This window comes from Myotis brandtii, unplaced genomic scaffold, assembly GCF_000412655.1.
Source record: "Myotis brandtii unplaced genomic scaffold, ASM41265v1 scaffold613, whole genome shotgun sequence".
NCBI lineage: Eukaryota > Metazoa > Chordata > Mammalia > Chiroptera > Vespertilionidae > Myotis > Myotis brandtii.
In genome coordinates this window covers 1,995,919-2,012,623 of record NW_005370332.1, presented here as the reverse complement: position 1 = coordinate 2,012,623, position 16,705 = coordinate 1,995,919, and the positions used below count along the sequence as shown (strand labels likewise).

The 16,705-nt window shown below is 45.7% G+C and overlaps 1 long non-coding RNA gene across 1 annotated transcript in view; it reads right to left on the bottom strand.

Annotated features, from left to right (window-relative positions):
- Nucleotides 1–10,434: 10,434 nt before the first annotated feature.
- Nucleotides 10,435–16,705, bottom strand: part of LOC106723638 — a 68,167-nt gene continuing 61,896 nt past the window's right edge. The window contains exon 3 of the long non-coding RNA XR_001359348.1: nt 10,435–10,654. This is a non-coding gene — a long non-coding RNA (uncharacterized LOC106723638). The remainder of the gene's footprint in view (nt 10,655–16,705) is intronic.

The window sequence follows — 16,705 nt, the reverse complement described above, 5'->3', positions numbered from 1 at the left end:
TATTAGAGGAATCCACAGGTAGCAAAATCTCAGATATATGCCGAAGGAATTTCTTCATTGACACAGCTCCTAGGGCAATGGAAACGAAAGGGAAAATAAACAAATGGGACTATATCAAAACAAAAATCTTCTGCCCAGCAAAAGAAACCATCAACAAGACAACAAGAAAACCCACTGCATGGGAGAACATATTTGCCAATGATATCTCTGATAAAGGTTTAATCTCCAACATTTACAGGGAACTCACACAACTTAACAAAAGGAAAATAAAGAGCCCAATAAAAAAAATGGGCAATAAATTTCTATACTTTAGGCATTTAGTTACTACCACAACTATAATTTCTCCCAATTTAATTTAACTAGAACTTTAAACTCTTAGCTGGCAAATCAAATATTTAGCATTTCTTTAGATTAATAACACCTTATATTCTTAACAATAAACTTCAAAAATACAAGACACAATCAATAGATTCAAGTCTGTCCTCTAGATTTTTCATGAGGCAAATTCAGATTAATGAACAATTTTTTATTTGATTAAGCGAACTTTAAAGTTTCAACTTGCTAGGGACCTTGGAAAACCACATTTGAGACTTGCAAAGCAGGTTCTGGCCTATCTGGCTAATTTAAAAAGACCACATTTTTTCTGCTCAGGGAAGGGCAGCTAGCCCCTTCCTCTATTTGAGAGGCACAGCTAGCTTTCTTAATTAACAAAGGGCTACTTAGATTTGTTTAATTATCTATTTTTCAATAATTTTTAGATTTAAATTTAATAATTATTATTTTAAGGCATATTTTTTAGCAAATTTTTGTAACAGACAATTTAGTGAATTTTCTTTTCAGCCTAAAAGTTAACTTTGGAATGCGGTTCATTAGCATTTTAAAAACTACTCTTTATTATGGAAATACTAATCTTGTTGCTAGAATCGGCCTGCATTCTTTTTCCTTTGGTCAAATTCGACATTTTTTCTTAAGAAATAATCATTCTTGGGGTTTTATTTAGTACATTTTTAGAGAGATTCCAGCTCAAAACTCTATCTAAATGTCCAAAAATAGGACAGTTACGCGCATCTGTTTCAAGCCAGTTTTCTCTTTGCACAGAAATCCCAGATGCATTTTTAAATTTTGTAAAACTTTTCAATTACAAGAAGACTAAATTAGCATACTTGGGGAGGGGGCGTCCATATTGGATCGCCATGTGGCTCCCTTTCTCCCTTCCCCCACACCCTGCTTTGGGGGAAGTTTCAGCAAGTGACCTGGCGGGGTATTTTTTTCCAGTCATGCTTAATAGAAAAACAGATTTTAAATTTTTTCATATTTTGCTTTCCAAAATAATAGCTAGCACCCAAGGTGACCTTGGCCAATTTTAGGTGTTCCAAACGTGTGTTCTCTGGTAATTTTTAAACAAATCTAGTCTTTTTGCGGGCGAGCCAATAGCTCTGCCCTCTCCAGCCACCTTTGAATCTCTCTGCACCAGAGGCGGATTCGGCAGCCGGGTGTCATTTCTTATTACAGAATTTAGATTCCAAATACAAATTAAGATTTTAATTTGAACAAGAAACCACACTAAAGATGACCATGGCACTGTTTTTTCAGCCTGATTTTTAAAAGTACCTTTTGATATTCCAATTTCTTTATAATTTTGCCTTTTTATCAAATTTTCCCCCATAATAATCTGATTTAAACACAAAGTATCACCCATGTACTTGCAGATCCACGGGCTTCTGAAGCTAACATGGGCTCTACGCATTGTTAATCTTACCACCATTATCGGTGTTGCTTACATACGCTCAGGCGAATCCTTCTTTTCCAGATGTCCAACGCAATTAATGTTGGTGCTTCCAGGATTCAGAAAGTCCCTGTTCAGGTGCCATTTATGCCGGGGTTCTTCTTCTTTTTTTAAAATATATTTTATTAATTTTTTTACAGAGAGGAAGGGAGAGGGATAGAGAGTTAGAAACATCGATGAGAGAGAAACATCGATCAGTTGCCTCCTGAACACTCCCCACTGGGAATGTGCCCGCGACCAAGGTACATGCCCTTGACTGGAATTGAACCTGGGACCCTTGAGTCCGAAGGCCGATGCTCTATCCGCTGAGCCAAACCGGCTAGGGCATATGCTGGGGTTCTTGTCCCAGCATCAAGAAGGGTTCAGGAATCTGGAGAAGGGGCCGTGCGTAGATGACATAGGAATCCAGAGACTAATAAAGAGTCCAGAGACGAGATATAATTTTGAAAGGCATTGGGGGTCAGAGGACCTTCAGCTAAAGGAACTGAAGATTTTCTCCTTGTCTTGGACCCTTGCTTTTATTAACACAATTTGTCCTAAGGCGAGGTGGAAATAATACATTTCAAAGGGTACAGAAGCATTGTCAGTTTGGGGGAATTAGCCTATGGCTGTTCAGGTGTTTGGCCAGTAGGAGGCAATAACATGCAGATTAAGATGCCCTTTAACTATCTGGCAGCCACAATCAGTTTCCTATTCAGGTTTGGGGAAATGCCTTTAGCCATTCCCAACAGGTGACTACATGTGTGACTCAACCCTGTTGAGTCCCCAAGCCTCATCAACCTTTTGATGAAACTCTTGAAATTGTGACATGCTGGAATTGGTCTACAGCAGGCTTAGGCAAATAATCTTCTCCAGATGTCCCTGTTTGGAAGCCATAAATGCCACAGTCTTTTCACAGCAAAGGTTCAGGAATCTGGAGGAGGGGCTGTGACATAAATGGATAGAGACTAGAAAAGAAATATAAATTTGGAAGGCATGGGGGAAAGCCAGGCAGAAACCAGCTCTCTAGTGGAGTGGCTCCCTGAATGTCTGGACCTTCGGCTTTTTATTCACACATTGTGCCCTTTAGCAAAGCAGATATACATATCAAAGTTAAGGTATGGTAAACAACAAATGATTATCAGGTTAGGGGAATTGCCCTCAGCTGTTTGGCAGCAGGTAATAATATATAGATCAGGGGTCCTCAAACTATGGCCAGCGGGCCACATGCAAATACAAATATTGTATTTGTTCCTGTTTTGTCCAATCAGTTGAAGGCTTTAAGAGAAAAAAGAGGTTGCACAAGGAAGAAGAAATCCTATCTTCACAGTGCCTTAGAATTCCAGTTTCGGCATGAACATTTCATGGGTGTCCAGCATGCCAGCCTACTGTGCAGATTTTGTACTTCTCTGCCTCCAATATCACATGAGACAATTCCACACAATAAATCTCTCTCCCTCTCTATATAGATCCTTTTCCCTGGAGAACCCTAACTAATACAGATGTATTTCCTAATCTTTTTCTTGGAAAACCTGAGAAGGATTAGTAATGATTCCTCTTTATATGATTGGTAAAATTTATTTCAAGTTTTTTATTTAATAGGAGAATTTATTAAATATTCAAAATATGTACCTGTTGTAGGTCTTTCAGATTGTCTATATATCTTCTTGAGTCAGTTTTGCATGATTTGTGTGTTCCTAGTAATTTCATCTAATTATGTTTGTGGGTACAAATGTACACAATACAATCTTATCATCCAACTAATATCTGTAACTTGGGCCATGATGAACCCTCATTTGTTTTTAACTTTAGTCATTTACATTTTTTCTATTCAGTCTAGCTAAAGATGTATGAATGTAACTGATTTTTGAAAGAACCAACTACTAGTTTTCTTCATTCTTTTACCATTCTGTATTTCATTTATCCCTGTCTTAAACTTTTATGTCCCTCTTTTGGAGAGCTTTTGTTAAGATTGCACATCTTTTCAGATTTCTAAGTGACAAATTAAGTGGTTGACTTAAGTTTGTTCTGCTTGAAAATACACGTTTATAAAATTATAATTACCATTGAGTAATGTTTACATTGCAACATATACCATAAAAATCACCTCTTTAAAGTAAAACATTCCGTTGATTTTAGTATATGCATAGAGTTCTTCACGCATAAGCAAAATCTTTTTTTTTTTAATATGGAACGCTTCACGAATTTGCGTGTCATCCTTGCGCAGGGGCCATGCTAATCTTCTCTGTATCATTCCAATTTTAGTATATGTGCTGCCAAAGCAAGCACTTTTTTTTTTTTTTTACATTTTCATAACAACAGAAAGAAACCCCGGACACACATTCACATTTCCAACTGAACCAATTTCGTCCCAAACAAATTCAAACGCCCCAAACATTGGATCATATAGATGACAATCAGTTTCCTTTGGAGCTGGCTGGCAGGTTCCATCTGAATGAAGACCCTGATTTCTAGGAAACACTCATAAAGCTTTTTTTACTACACAGACAGAGAAAATAAAAAATAAAAAAAACGGTCAGACCACCACTACTAATGGCTTATCAAGCCCAAAAGTTGAGAGTGGCATTTCTTTAGAGTCCATTCCAATCAAGAAATTTTTTTAAAAATTTTATTGTTGAGATGAGATAATCCAATATTGCCTTTTATAGATAGATATTGATTTTAGGTGATTTTATCCTTTTTTAAAATTTAACTTTATTGTTGAAAGTATTACAGATGTCTCCCCTTTTTTCCCATTGCCCCCCTCCATCCTGCATCCGCCACCCCAGGCCTTCACCACACTACTGTCTATGTCCATAGGTAAGATCTTTGATTAAGCTCTTCCTGTCTCGACCCCCCCGCCCCTTTCCCTTTGAGATGCATAGTCTGTTCCATGGTTCCATGACTCTGATTCTATTTTATTCACCATTTTTTTGTTCATTAAATTTCTTGTTTTTTTTTATTTTAATTTTTAGATTCAATTACTGATAGATATGTATTTTTTGCCATTTTATTGTTCATGTTTTTTGTTTCTACTTCTTCTACCTCCTGCTCTTCTTAAAGACTACCCTTCACCATTTAATGTAATACCGGTTTGGTGATGATGAACTCCTTTAGTTCTCTCTTACTTGTGAAACTCTTTATCTGACTTTCAATTCCAAATGATAGCTTTGCTGGGTAGAATAATCTTGGTTATAGGTCTTTATTGCTCATCATTTTGAATATTTCTTGCCATTCCCTTCTGGCCTGCAAAGTTTCTGTTGAGAAATCAGCTGACAGTTGCATGGGCATACACTTGAGGTAACTGACTGCTTTTCTCTTGCTGCTTTTAAGATCGTCTCTAGCCCTTGATATTTTAATTATGATGTGTCTTGGTGTGGGACTTTTGTTTGGAACTCTCTGCACTTCCTGGACTTGTAAGTCTATTTCTTTCACCAGGTAGGGGAAGTTTTCTCTCATTATTTCTTCAAATAGGTTTCCAATATCTTGCTCTCTCTCCTCCTTCTGACACACCCGTAATGCAAATGTTTGTACATTTAAAGTTGTCCCAGAGGCGAAATACACTATCTTCATATATTTGGAGTCTTCTTTTCTTTTAGCTCTTCTGATTGGGTATATTTTGCTTCCTCATATTCCAAATCCTTGATTTGATTCTCCACATCCTCTATCTCTACTGTTGAATCCCAGTAAATTGTTCTTATTTCAGTTAGTGTATGCTTAATTTCTGACAGATCCTTTTTCTTTTTTTTCTTTTTTATATTTTATTGATTTTTTTACAGAGAGAAAGGGAGAGAGATAGAGAGTCAGAAACATCGATGTGAGAGAAACATCGATCAGCCGCCTCCTGCACATCCCCTACTGGGGATGTGCCCGCAACCCAGGTACATGCCCCTGACCGGAATCGAACCCGGGACCCCTCAGTCCGCAGGCCGACGCTCTATCCACTGAGCCAAACTGGTTTCGGCGACAGATCCTTTTTCATGTCTTTGATATTCTCACTAAAATCCTTGAAAGTTTCACGGTCCTTGAGTAAGCTAAAAACCGTATATCCAGTAGTTTGCTTGCTTCCATTTCTTTCATTTGTGGCATGTTTCTTTATTTCTGCATTTTGGCTGCTTCCCTGTGTTTGTTTCTATGAATTAGGTAGAGCTGCTGTGTCTCCTGGAATAGGTAGAGCAGCCTTGTGTAGTAGATGCCCTCCCAAGTCACCTGAGCTGGGCACTCTACATGCACACCTGAGGGGGCTGTATGCATGGTCTTGTAATTGAGCCTTGATTGCAGTGGCATCGCTGGAAGAAATCGACCTACAGGCCCATTGGCTGTGAGGAACCCCAGAGAATACCTCTGGAGAGCTGCTATTCAGGAAGCACCACTATGGAGCAGGATTTGGACGACCAGAGAGATGTGTAGAGAAATCCCAGATGCGAGAACTACTTTGGTGGCTTTCTAGGCCCCTTCTTCCTGGCTACAAAAACCCCAAAGGCAGAGGCTGAGGTACTCCAACAACCCAGGAGAGGCACCTGGACTCAGTAGGCTTGGAATATTCCTGGCGCCTTCCTGGGCCTTTTTTGATCCACAAAGGGTGGAGGGAGAGGCTAGGAGACAGAGGGATCTGTGGAGCCACAGTGCCATTAAGCGGAATCCTTTTCGAGCAGGGCCAGCAACACAGGGCCCCTGCGCCTGGGGATCCGCTGGGGAAGGCCTGCGGGCAGGCGGGCAGGCTGGGTCTGGGGACCACAGAGCACTGTGGGCCAGGTCTGGGTGGCCAAGGAAGCCACAGGGAGAGGTGGAAGCAGCAGTGCTCGCCCAGAAGGGCGCCTGGGTTCCTCTGGGCTGAGGGGCGTGGCGTTGGAGGCCTGGGACCCAACCACCAGGGAGACAGGGAAAGGGGAGGAGGCGGCAGCCCCGTTAAGGGACAGCCTCTTCATGACCCCATGAAGCATTTCCCCTGCGCTTGTGTGCGTGCATGCGAGTGCTGGTCCCAGACAAGGCAGAGTCCAGCAGGAGCAGGGCAGGTTAAGAGTTGTGTGTGGCATCCTTGGGCTCACACCTAAAAGAGAGCCTGCGTCCCAGGCCACCCAGTGTCCCACACAGGCCCTTCCTGTTCCATAGGACAGAGAGTTCCCAGGCCCACTGGGCACTGCGTGCGTACCCTTGGATCAGATCACAGGGGGCAAGGATCCCTTGTGGAGAGGGACTGCATTCTCTGGATGGTGATCAGGTCCATTATCCTCACTCTCCTTCACAAGGCCCAGTGCCTAGGCGCTCCGGGCCCTCAGAGGCATGCCAACACACATATATGGGCACGCTCACACACACACACACACACACACACACACACACTTGGGCAGCGGGTCCTTGATCTGGGGATGCAGCAGTTGGTCCTGACCAAAGGGCACGCCAAGACCCCCTGGGGCTGAAGGCCAATTCGAACACGTAGATCAGGACCTGGCACAGCGCGCCTCAGGACACTGGCCTCCAGGGCCTCTGCACTGACAAGGCCTAAGTACGCTTGGCAAAAGGTCGGGGGACTCACAACTGAGAAAAGAAGGGACAGGGAGCAAGGGAGCACATTTCGGCACCCGTCCTGGACATGTGAAAGCAAAGGGTATGAGCTCAGCCAGGAGCTGAGCCTGGAGACCAGCTCCCAGAGACCAGCTGACCCCCAGCAGGGAAGAGCTCCCCAGGGGCCACAAAAGAGCACCCCAGGAGTTCTTCCCCGCAGGGGGCTCCCTGGACCCTCGGGGTCTAGATGGAAATGCTCCTCATTCCTGGCTTTGGCAGACAGGCTGCCTCTGTGGTGGGCAGGTGGACAATGGGGGGCGGGAGGGGGTTCCCCTCTGTCAACCCAGCTGCTTTGAGCTGGAGGCCACATCTTCACACTTTGTCTTGTTTCTCCAACCTGCCTGTGGGCCAGCCAAGCATTCAGTGGAGACCTGGAGAGTCAGGGGTGAGTACAAGCCAGGGCCATTCCTTCCCCTCGCCCAAGTGCTGCTCAGGGCCTCTTGATGGAAGGTGGCAAGAACGCCCAAGTCTGCCGACGTATGGCAGGTTGTCCATCCGCTCAACTCGATTCCATTCCCAGGTTTACCAGGCGGTCCTCTCCCTTCAGGGAGGTGCGTCCGGGATCCTTGGCGGGCAGGCCTAGTTTGGAATCCTGGTGTTATGGAATATGGAATTTATGGAATTGGCACAGAAGAGACAGTTGGACACTCTGAGGTTTCAGGAAAAGCCTTTATTCAAAGCAGCGCTGCTGGTTCAAGGGACTCAAAGACCCAGATCCTGAACCACTTAGACAATGAGATTTTCTCCTTATATATTTCTGAGTTTCTTTGTTTCCTAACTACCAGCTTCTGTAGTGGACTCTCACAGTGTCCCTCCCCCTTCTCCTCCAAGAATCAGTTAGAATGGTTAACTTAGACAAATCTAATGTCCATTCTGGATGGCACCAGTGACCTCCCTCTAGTTAAGCTGTTACATCCTTCGTTTATGGCCCCTTGTTAATTGGGCATATTTAGGTAAATAGCTCTTGCAAGACCAGATAATTAAGGAAGGGGCAGTGACTTCAGGAATGTGCATTAGGGACACTGATTACCTTAGGTACAGAGTCCAGCTGCTAGTCTCCTACATTCTTTCACAAATGGAGTTAATTATCGGCTAGCAAGAGGGTGCAGTAGAAAGCAGGTTACTGGAACAAATTCAGTTTGCTAGCCCCAAAAATGTCTTATGCTCCCCATCATCCCCCTCCCCCTTGATCCATAAGCTAGCCTTAGCCTTGCGGATTATAGAAGACTCAGTGATTGGGGATAGGGACGATGACCGCTCTAACTACTTCCGGCTGAAGGGGGGTGTTGAGATAAAGGGGTTCAGCATGCCAAGTCTTCATCATCTTCCCCCAGGGAGTCGTAGTAGTGCAGGTTCCTGGCTTGTAGTACCATTTGGAGCTTAAAGGCTTCTAAGCAAGAAGAAATAAACTGTGTTAGCATATTGAGTATACAGGGGCCAAATAACAGAGCTAGGAGTATCATTAAAAGGGGACCTGCTAGTGGCAGTACCCACAAGGCCCAGTTCCATATATTATTCCAGGAACTCCAAGATTCTGATAATTCCTGTCTTCTTTTTGAAGCCTGATCAGCTAGCTTCTTGGCCCCATCCCTTACAATACCAGACTTGTTGGCATAAAAACAGCACTCTTCCTCAAGAAACAGGCACAGCCCTCCTTTTTCCGCTGTGAAAAGGTCCAGTCCTCTTTGATTCTGGAGAGTATTGGCTGCCAGTGAGTCAATCTGTTTCTGTACTGCAACAATACTTTGGGCTATTTCTTCTAAGCTGTCAGCAAGGTCTTTGGATAGGCTCTGATAGTAGGAGAGGGAAGTTGCCAGTCCTCCTGTTCCAGTGTTAACACCTGCTGTAATGCCAAGCGTTTTAAGGAGAGGAATTAGTTGGACTGCTCTTTTGTATCGGATATGGTGTGTTTCGGGGACGGGCAAGGACTGATTATTGGGGGCTATATCTACATTGGGTGAGAGGTAGATGAGAGTGCAAGTCCCTGTCCAGTTTGTGGGGAGACAGACATATGTGTTTTGTCCACAGAGGAAGAAGATTCCCTCATTATGGAGACAAGCTGAAAGGTGTAGAGAAAAAAGGTGAGTTGAAGAATATGGGGGTCTCTGTCCTGATTCTGCGCTCCAAACTGAGAGGGTGGCTGCCATGGCGCTTCCGATAAGGGGTGACAGGTGAGAGGTTGAGACTCTTTTGCAGTGAAAGTGGGTAGGAATACTAGTATGAGGTGTTATCCAAGGAAAAAATGAAAGGGAAGGAAAAGAACAATTGAAGTCTCGGGCCTGGACTGTTGGATAAGAAGTAAAACGGACTGGCTGTAGAAAATGACCATTGGCTTCTGGGGAGACTTGGTAGTCAATCCGTTGGGACCAATAGGTATTTGGTAGTTCCAGTTTGACTGTGGTGTTGCAAGCAGAGGATGGGAGGTCACCCATTGATATATTGCCCTGTGATCTTGTAAAGCATAAAGGGGCCTGGGTGAGTAGTGGGGTATGTAGAGCAATAGGGCCTGTGACTGGGAGAGAGGACGAAGCTACTTTAGCAAGAGATTGAATATAGGTACGAAAGAGAAGGGAGGCTTGGTTTGCCTGGGTGGTAGGATAATCACCTAATAGGGTGTCAGCTCTTTCAGAAAATATATTCCCCTTTTCTTTTTTATAAGCCAGAGTGGTTTTGGCCTGGTTCCATCCCTCAATGGGTGTAGGGATGGCTATATATGCTGAAGAAGAGAGGGAAAGGCAGAGCCAGCATTCCCTGGCTAAGGCTGGGTTGGTCTGATTTAAGAGGGAGAGGGTGAGGTTAAGTGTTTGGTAGAGATAGTGAGGACTTAGGAGATTCTTAAGAGGCAGAGTGTAGACCTGGGAATGCTCGAGATTAAGAGAGTTCAGTAACAGTAAAAGAACCAGCCTCAGCCTCATCTTGTTCCTTTGCTGTGTAGGAGGTACTAATTTTATGGTGCTCTGTGTCCCAGCAAGGTCAGAAGAGTTCTCCTCCTGGTACTAGCCTAGGGTTCTGGTGGCACTCATAAAAAGACAAAAATAAGAATGATTAGAAAGACAAAAACCATGATTATCCAGAAATACCAGAGCATATTACCTTTAGGGAGAGATAAGAAAGAAATATTAGTGTAAGGGAGAATTCAGCAGGGTGTTATCTGAATTCCTTGGAGCAGGTGATCAGCCAGGTCCTCCGTCTTCTTGAGGGTGATCCACAGGGGGTGTTTCTGGTCGGAGGTCACCTTCCACTCAGGCTGGGCGTCGCTCGGCTGGTGGGCTGCTTTCACCGAGGAGTGGTGGATCCAGGTGTTCAGTCCTGCAACCTTGAGAGCTGTAGGGGTGGTTAGTATGACTGGATAGGATCCCTTCCAAGTTGGCTTAAGGGGCTCCTTTTTCTAGTCTTTTACCCAAACCTGGTCTCCAGGTTTATAAGGGTGTACAGCTGTTCCTAGAGAGATGGGTAATCAGTCAATAACCCATCTGTGGACCTCAAAGACAATTTTTCCAAGTATTTGTAATTGCTTCTGAATTCCTAAGTCCCCTATTTCCCCCAAATCTCCCTTTGGCTGAATTAAGGGAGGAGGTCTGCCATATAGAATTTCAAAGGGAGAGAAACCTACCCTGGCCTTCAGGGCACAGCATACCCCCAGGAGTACAAGAGGTTAGATATCTGTCCAGGGTAAGGTTGTCTCTTGGCATAGCTTAGCCATGGCCTGCTTGATTGTCCAGTTCATGCGCTCTACTTTCCCTGACCTCTGAGGCCTATAAGCTGTATGTAGGTTCCATTTAATTCCTAAAGCCTTAGCTACCTGTTGTACTATTTCTGCTACAAAGGCTGGGCCATTATCCAACCGTATGGTCAGAGGCATTCCATACTGTGGAATTATGTCCTTCAGCAATGCCTTAGTGACTTTTCTTTCCTTTCCTGTGCATGTGGGATATGCCTCGACCCAGCCTGAAAAGGAACAAAGACCAGTAGATATTTATTCCCTCTGCTAGGCCCTATTTCTGTAAAATCTACTTCTAAGTCCTCAAAGGGAGCTTGCCCGCAGCACTGAACTCCTATCGGTCCTACAGGACCCTGGTTTGCATTGTTCTGTGCACAGAGGAGGCAACACTGAGAGACTGAGGCACACAAGGAGGGAAGACAGGCAATCAGGTAGTATCTGCCTAACAAAGCTTCTAGGGCAGTCTTTCCTAAATGAGTAAGTTCATGCTGCTGGAGGACTACCTTATGGGCTAACTGTTCTGGGACACAGACCTTATGATCTGGGAGTATCCACCAACCTTCCTTCATCCTCTTACCCCCTTCTTGCTGGGCCCATTCCTCTTCGGAGGCTCAGGTAATTCAGGAGCCAACATGATCCGCAATGGCACCACCCGCTCCTTAGCAGCCAGCTTTGCCGCTGCGTCTGCGTGAAGGTTCCCTTCTGACACCGAGTCTTTCCCTTTCTGGTGTCCTTTATAACAGATGACTGCTACTTCCTTGGGCTCCCAGACTGCTTATAGTAACTTCAAGATCTCATTCTGATTTTTGATTCTTTTTCCTCTGGCCATCAGGAACCCCCTTTCCTTGTATATGGCCCCATGGATATGCAGGGTAGCGAAGGCATAGTGCGAGTCAGTGTAGATGTTGGTGCACTTATCCTCACTGAGTTCTAAGGCTCTGACTAGGGCCCAAAGTTCTGCTCCCTGCGCTGACCATCCTTCAGGCAGGGCCTGTGCCTCGATTGTCTCAAAGTCTGATACCATTGCATACCGGCTCGTCTTTCCTTCATCTAGGAAGCTACTGCTATCTGTGAACAATACTAAGTCCGGATTCTGTAGGGGCTTGTCTGTTAGATCTGGCTGGCTGGAGTAAACCTCCTCTAGGACTTCTAGGCAATCATGCTCAGGAGCTCCCTCAGCGAAGGGTAAAAAGATGGCAGGATTAAGAGTTCTCACTGCTTCTAATTGTACCTGCCAATTTTCACATAGGAGCCCCTGATACTGAGTCATTCAAGCATGAGTCAGCCAGTGCTGCCCCCTAGCTTCCATTAGAGTAACAACAGACTGAGGTACTTTTACATTTAAGTTTTGTCCCAGGGTAAGCTTATCCGCTTCTTTCACTAATAATGCTATGGCTGCAAGGGTCCTGAGACATGGGAGCCACCTGGAGGCAACTGGGTCAATCTGCTTGGAGAGATAGGCTACAGGTCTTTGCCAGGGTCCAAACTCCTGGGTTAGAACTCCTAGGGCTACCTCATTGTTCTCGTGAACGAAGAGGTTAAAGTCCCATGTCACAGCTGGTAGCCCTAGTGCTGGGGCCTCGGTGAGTTTTGCCTTTATGGTGATGAAGGCCTTTTCCTGCTCAGGGCCCCAGTCAATGGGTGCCTTCTCGTCCCCTTTCAAAGCTTCATAGAGAGGCTTAGCTAGGTCTGAAAACCCTGGGATCCAAATCCGACAGAATCCTGCAGCTCCCAGGAATTCCAGAATCTGCCGCCGGGTGCTAGGGACTCGGATAGCACATACTTCATGCTTTCTTTCAGTCCCTAGCCTTCATTTCCCTTAGGTGATTCGGGAGCCTAGATACTTGACTTCTTTCTGACAAATCTTTGCCTTTTTCTTGGACACCGGTAACCTGTTTCAGTTAAGAGTCTCAGAAGGGCTCGCATTGCTTCCCAGAACTGAGCTCACGTGGAGGCCAGTAGGAGGAGGTCATCTACATATTGGAGTAGAACATATCCCAAGTCCTGTCCTGGGAACATAGACAGATCAGATGCTAGTGCTCTACTAAAAAGAGTAGGGGAGTTCTTTTTTTTTAAATATATTTTTATTGATTTTAGAGAGGAAGGGAGAGGGTTAGAGAGATAGAAACATCAATGATGAGAGAATCATTGGTAGGCTGCCTTCTGCATGCTCCCTACTGGGGATCAAGCCCGCAACCCAGGCATATGCCCTTGGCCAGAATCGAACCTGTGACCCTTTAGTCCGCAGGCCAACGCTCTATCCACTGAGCCAAACCTGCTAGGGCAGAGTAGGGGAGTTCTTGAACCCTTGTGGCAGTCTGGTCCAGGTGAACTGCTCTTTGGCCCCCATAGTTGGGTTTTCCCACTCAAAGGTGAACAGGGGCTGACTGGGGGTGCCAACTAAAGGCAGAAAAAGGCATCTTTCCGATCTAGACATGTAAACCATTCCACCTCTGATGGAATGAGTCCCAGAAGAGTGTAGGGGTTTGGTAGCACAAAGTGCAGGGTTATAACAGCCTCATTAACAGCCCACAGATCCTGTACTGGGTGGTAATCATCAGTCCCAGGCTTTTTGACAGGCAAGAGAGAAGTGTTCCATGGAGACTGACATCATTTAAGAAATCCCCACCGAAGCAGCCGGTCTAAGTGGACCTGGATTCCTAGGCATGCCTCCCTTACAATTGGATATTGGCGGATTTTGATAGGCTGTGCCCAGGCTTTAAGTCAATTAGTACCAGGGCATGATCCTTCTGCCCAGACCAGAGGGATTCTTCCTCTAATTCAGGCTCTAATGGTGAGATCTTTGACTTGGAGGTATAAAGTCTCCATTCTTCCTCCCAGGGCACTGCTAAGGACAGGATCATTGGAGAGGTCTCCTCACCTAGGCACAGCTGTGCTGAGCCATCTGGGGCAAAGGTGACCCCTGCCCCCATCTTGGCTAAAAGGCCTCTACCCATTAGAGGCACTGGGCAATCTGGCAAGTACAGGAATTCATGAGTTACTTGGTGGCTGCCAAGTTAGCATCTGCAAGGGCGGCAGAATGGTCTATGGGTCTGGTCCCCAGTATCTCCAATAATGGTGACCTCCTTTCCTGAGAGAGGCGCTACATTCTGAGTGACTACTGAGTGCTCAGCTCCTGTATCAATCATAAAGTCCACAGTTTGGCCCCCAATTTTTATTCTGACCATGGGCTCATGGGGGCCCAGCTGAAAAGAGCCTGGTCTGTCCTAGTCAGAGTCAGCTGCCATCAGCCCAATAAGATCTGCCTCAGGCAGTTCCAGCCAGTAGCGGCTGGGTGGGTTGGATGACCCTGACTTCTCTTTCTGGTGCTTTGGACATTCATTCTTCCAGTGTCCAGATTCCTTACATTAAGCACACTGGTCTCACTTCAGGTTTGTCCTCCTTCCCCCTAGCCTAGGTCCTTGTTTCCCTTTCTTATCTGTCTGGGAGCTTGATTCCTTGATAGCCACCGCTATCAAGGTTGCTTTCTTTTTCAGTCTCTCCTCCGCTTCTTTCTTAGCTGCCCTGTCTCGGTTAATGAAAGCCTTGTTTGCTATTTCTAGCAGCTCGGTGGCGTTTTTTCCCCTGCAAATCCTTCTAGCTTCTGTAACTTTCTTTTTATGTCAGGCTGGGCTTGGCCCACAAAGGCCGCATTTACCATAGTTTGATATTCTGAAGCTTCAGGATCAAAAGGAGAGTAGACCAAGTATGCCTCACATAGTCAGCCGCTGGACTTTCATCTGGCTTCTGGAAGACCTCAGAGATCTTAGCCATATTGGTGGGTTTCCTGGCCCCAGCCCTGAGCCCCTGGAGGAAGGCCAGCTGATATCTTTCTAGCCTGGTGCCAGAAACCGGTCCATCCTTGCTGCTTGACACAGTTGCTGCAGGGAAGAAACATCCGCACAGGATATGTTTCAAGGGACCTGGCGTATACGGCATACTGTTCTTAATATGTTTGCTCCCCTTCTTAGTGCTATGTGTTCTAAACAGGGCCACCTCCCCGAGAAAGATTGTTTCCCCACGTGGGATGTTTCCCTGGAGTTAGGGATTAATGGGACTAAGGAAGGAAATAAATCAGCAAAACCCCCTAGTGTTACAGAAATACTGTGTACTACTTATGAAGAACTTAGACTAAGACTGTTGGCAATAAATTTGGGACTTGCTAGGCCCACATCCCCAGGGGTCTACCCACCAGAGAATGTACCAAAGCCTATGAAAACCCGCCGATACAGGGCAGTCCCAAGGAAGACCACCAGCAAGTCTAAAAGGACATAACCTTTACTTGGGCCACAGAATAGGATAATCTCCTTCAGTTACTTCCTTGTAGCTTAACAGTAGAGCAGTAGAGTAATGACCTTGGAATGGAGATAACAAACTAGCCCTAACTTTGGAATAGAATGGATAGGATTAAAATCAACAGAGCTAGATAGAGTTAAGATTTTTAGCAAAGGTCAGATAAGAAACTATAAACATAAAACAAGGAACTGTAGAAGGTCAAGGGAGGACCCAAAACATACCATGATGTGACTATAGAGGCATGCTTATAGGATCAAATGGTATAAATACAGATGTAACAGGAGAATAAAGAGAGAACCTGGCTATGCTGATCATCTGAAAGCTGTCTCCATGTCCTTCATTCTTCGTCAACTTCGTCCACACCTTTGGGAACCCCTGGACCACCTGGGCTGGACCCCGGCACTTGAACTGCTTCTTGATTGTTCATGACCTTCGTGAAAACACTGTGGCACAACATTGAAACTACCAACTATAAGACAAACAGCTATCATTCAGAACCATGGGAAAGCTGGCCCAGTGGAAGTTCTACAACTGGAAGGAAAGAAAGAAGCGCATTGAGACTGAGTAGGATATGCAGAGGCGCCAAGAACAGGATGCACGGTTTTTTCAATTGGAAGGGGTTACAAACTCTCAAGTCCACTGAGCTTGTTTGGGGCAGGATTCTAAAGTCCCAGACCCCTATGGGGAGAGGCGGGACGGCCTTGCAGCGGGTTGGAAAGCAAGGGTGGCTCTCTCGCGGAGCTGCTCGCCGGCCACTCGGGTACACGGAGTTGCGGAGAGGAGTTGCGGAGAGGTGAGGAGCTGCGGAGATGCCATTGCTGTTTGCTCCGCCCTGGTGACTCCCTGAGACCCCGCCCTACTCAATTTACATCCCTGCCCAAGCTGTGCCAGAGGCACAAAAGGAACCACCGGTGCTTTTACAGAGTAACCCAACAAACTGCAGATTTCAACTCCTCGCACCCATAAGGGACACACTCAAGAAGCGGGTTTTTTTCAATCGGAAGGGGTTACAAACTCTCGAATCCACTGAGCTTGTTTGGGGTGGGATTCTGACGTCCAGACCCCTACGGGGAGAGGCAGGATGGCCTTGCAGTGGGTCAGAAAGCAAGGGTAGCTCTCTCGCGGAGCTCCTCGCTGGCACTCGGGGACGCAGAGTCACGGAGTCGTGGAGACGCCATTGCTGCTTGCTCCGCCCTGGTGATTCCTTGAGACCCCGCCCTACTCAATTTACACCCCCCCCCAAGCTGTGCCAGTGGCACAAAAAGAACCACCTGCGCTTTTGCAGCGCAACCCAACAAACTGCAGATTTCTACTCCTCGCACCCATAAGGGACACACTCAAGAAGCAGACTCAGGTTC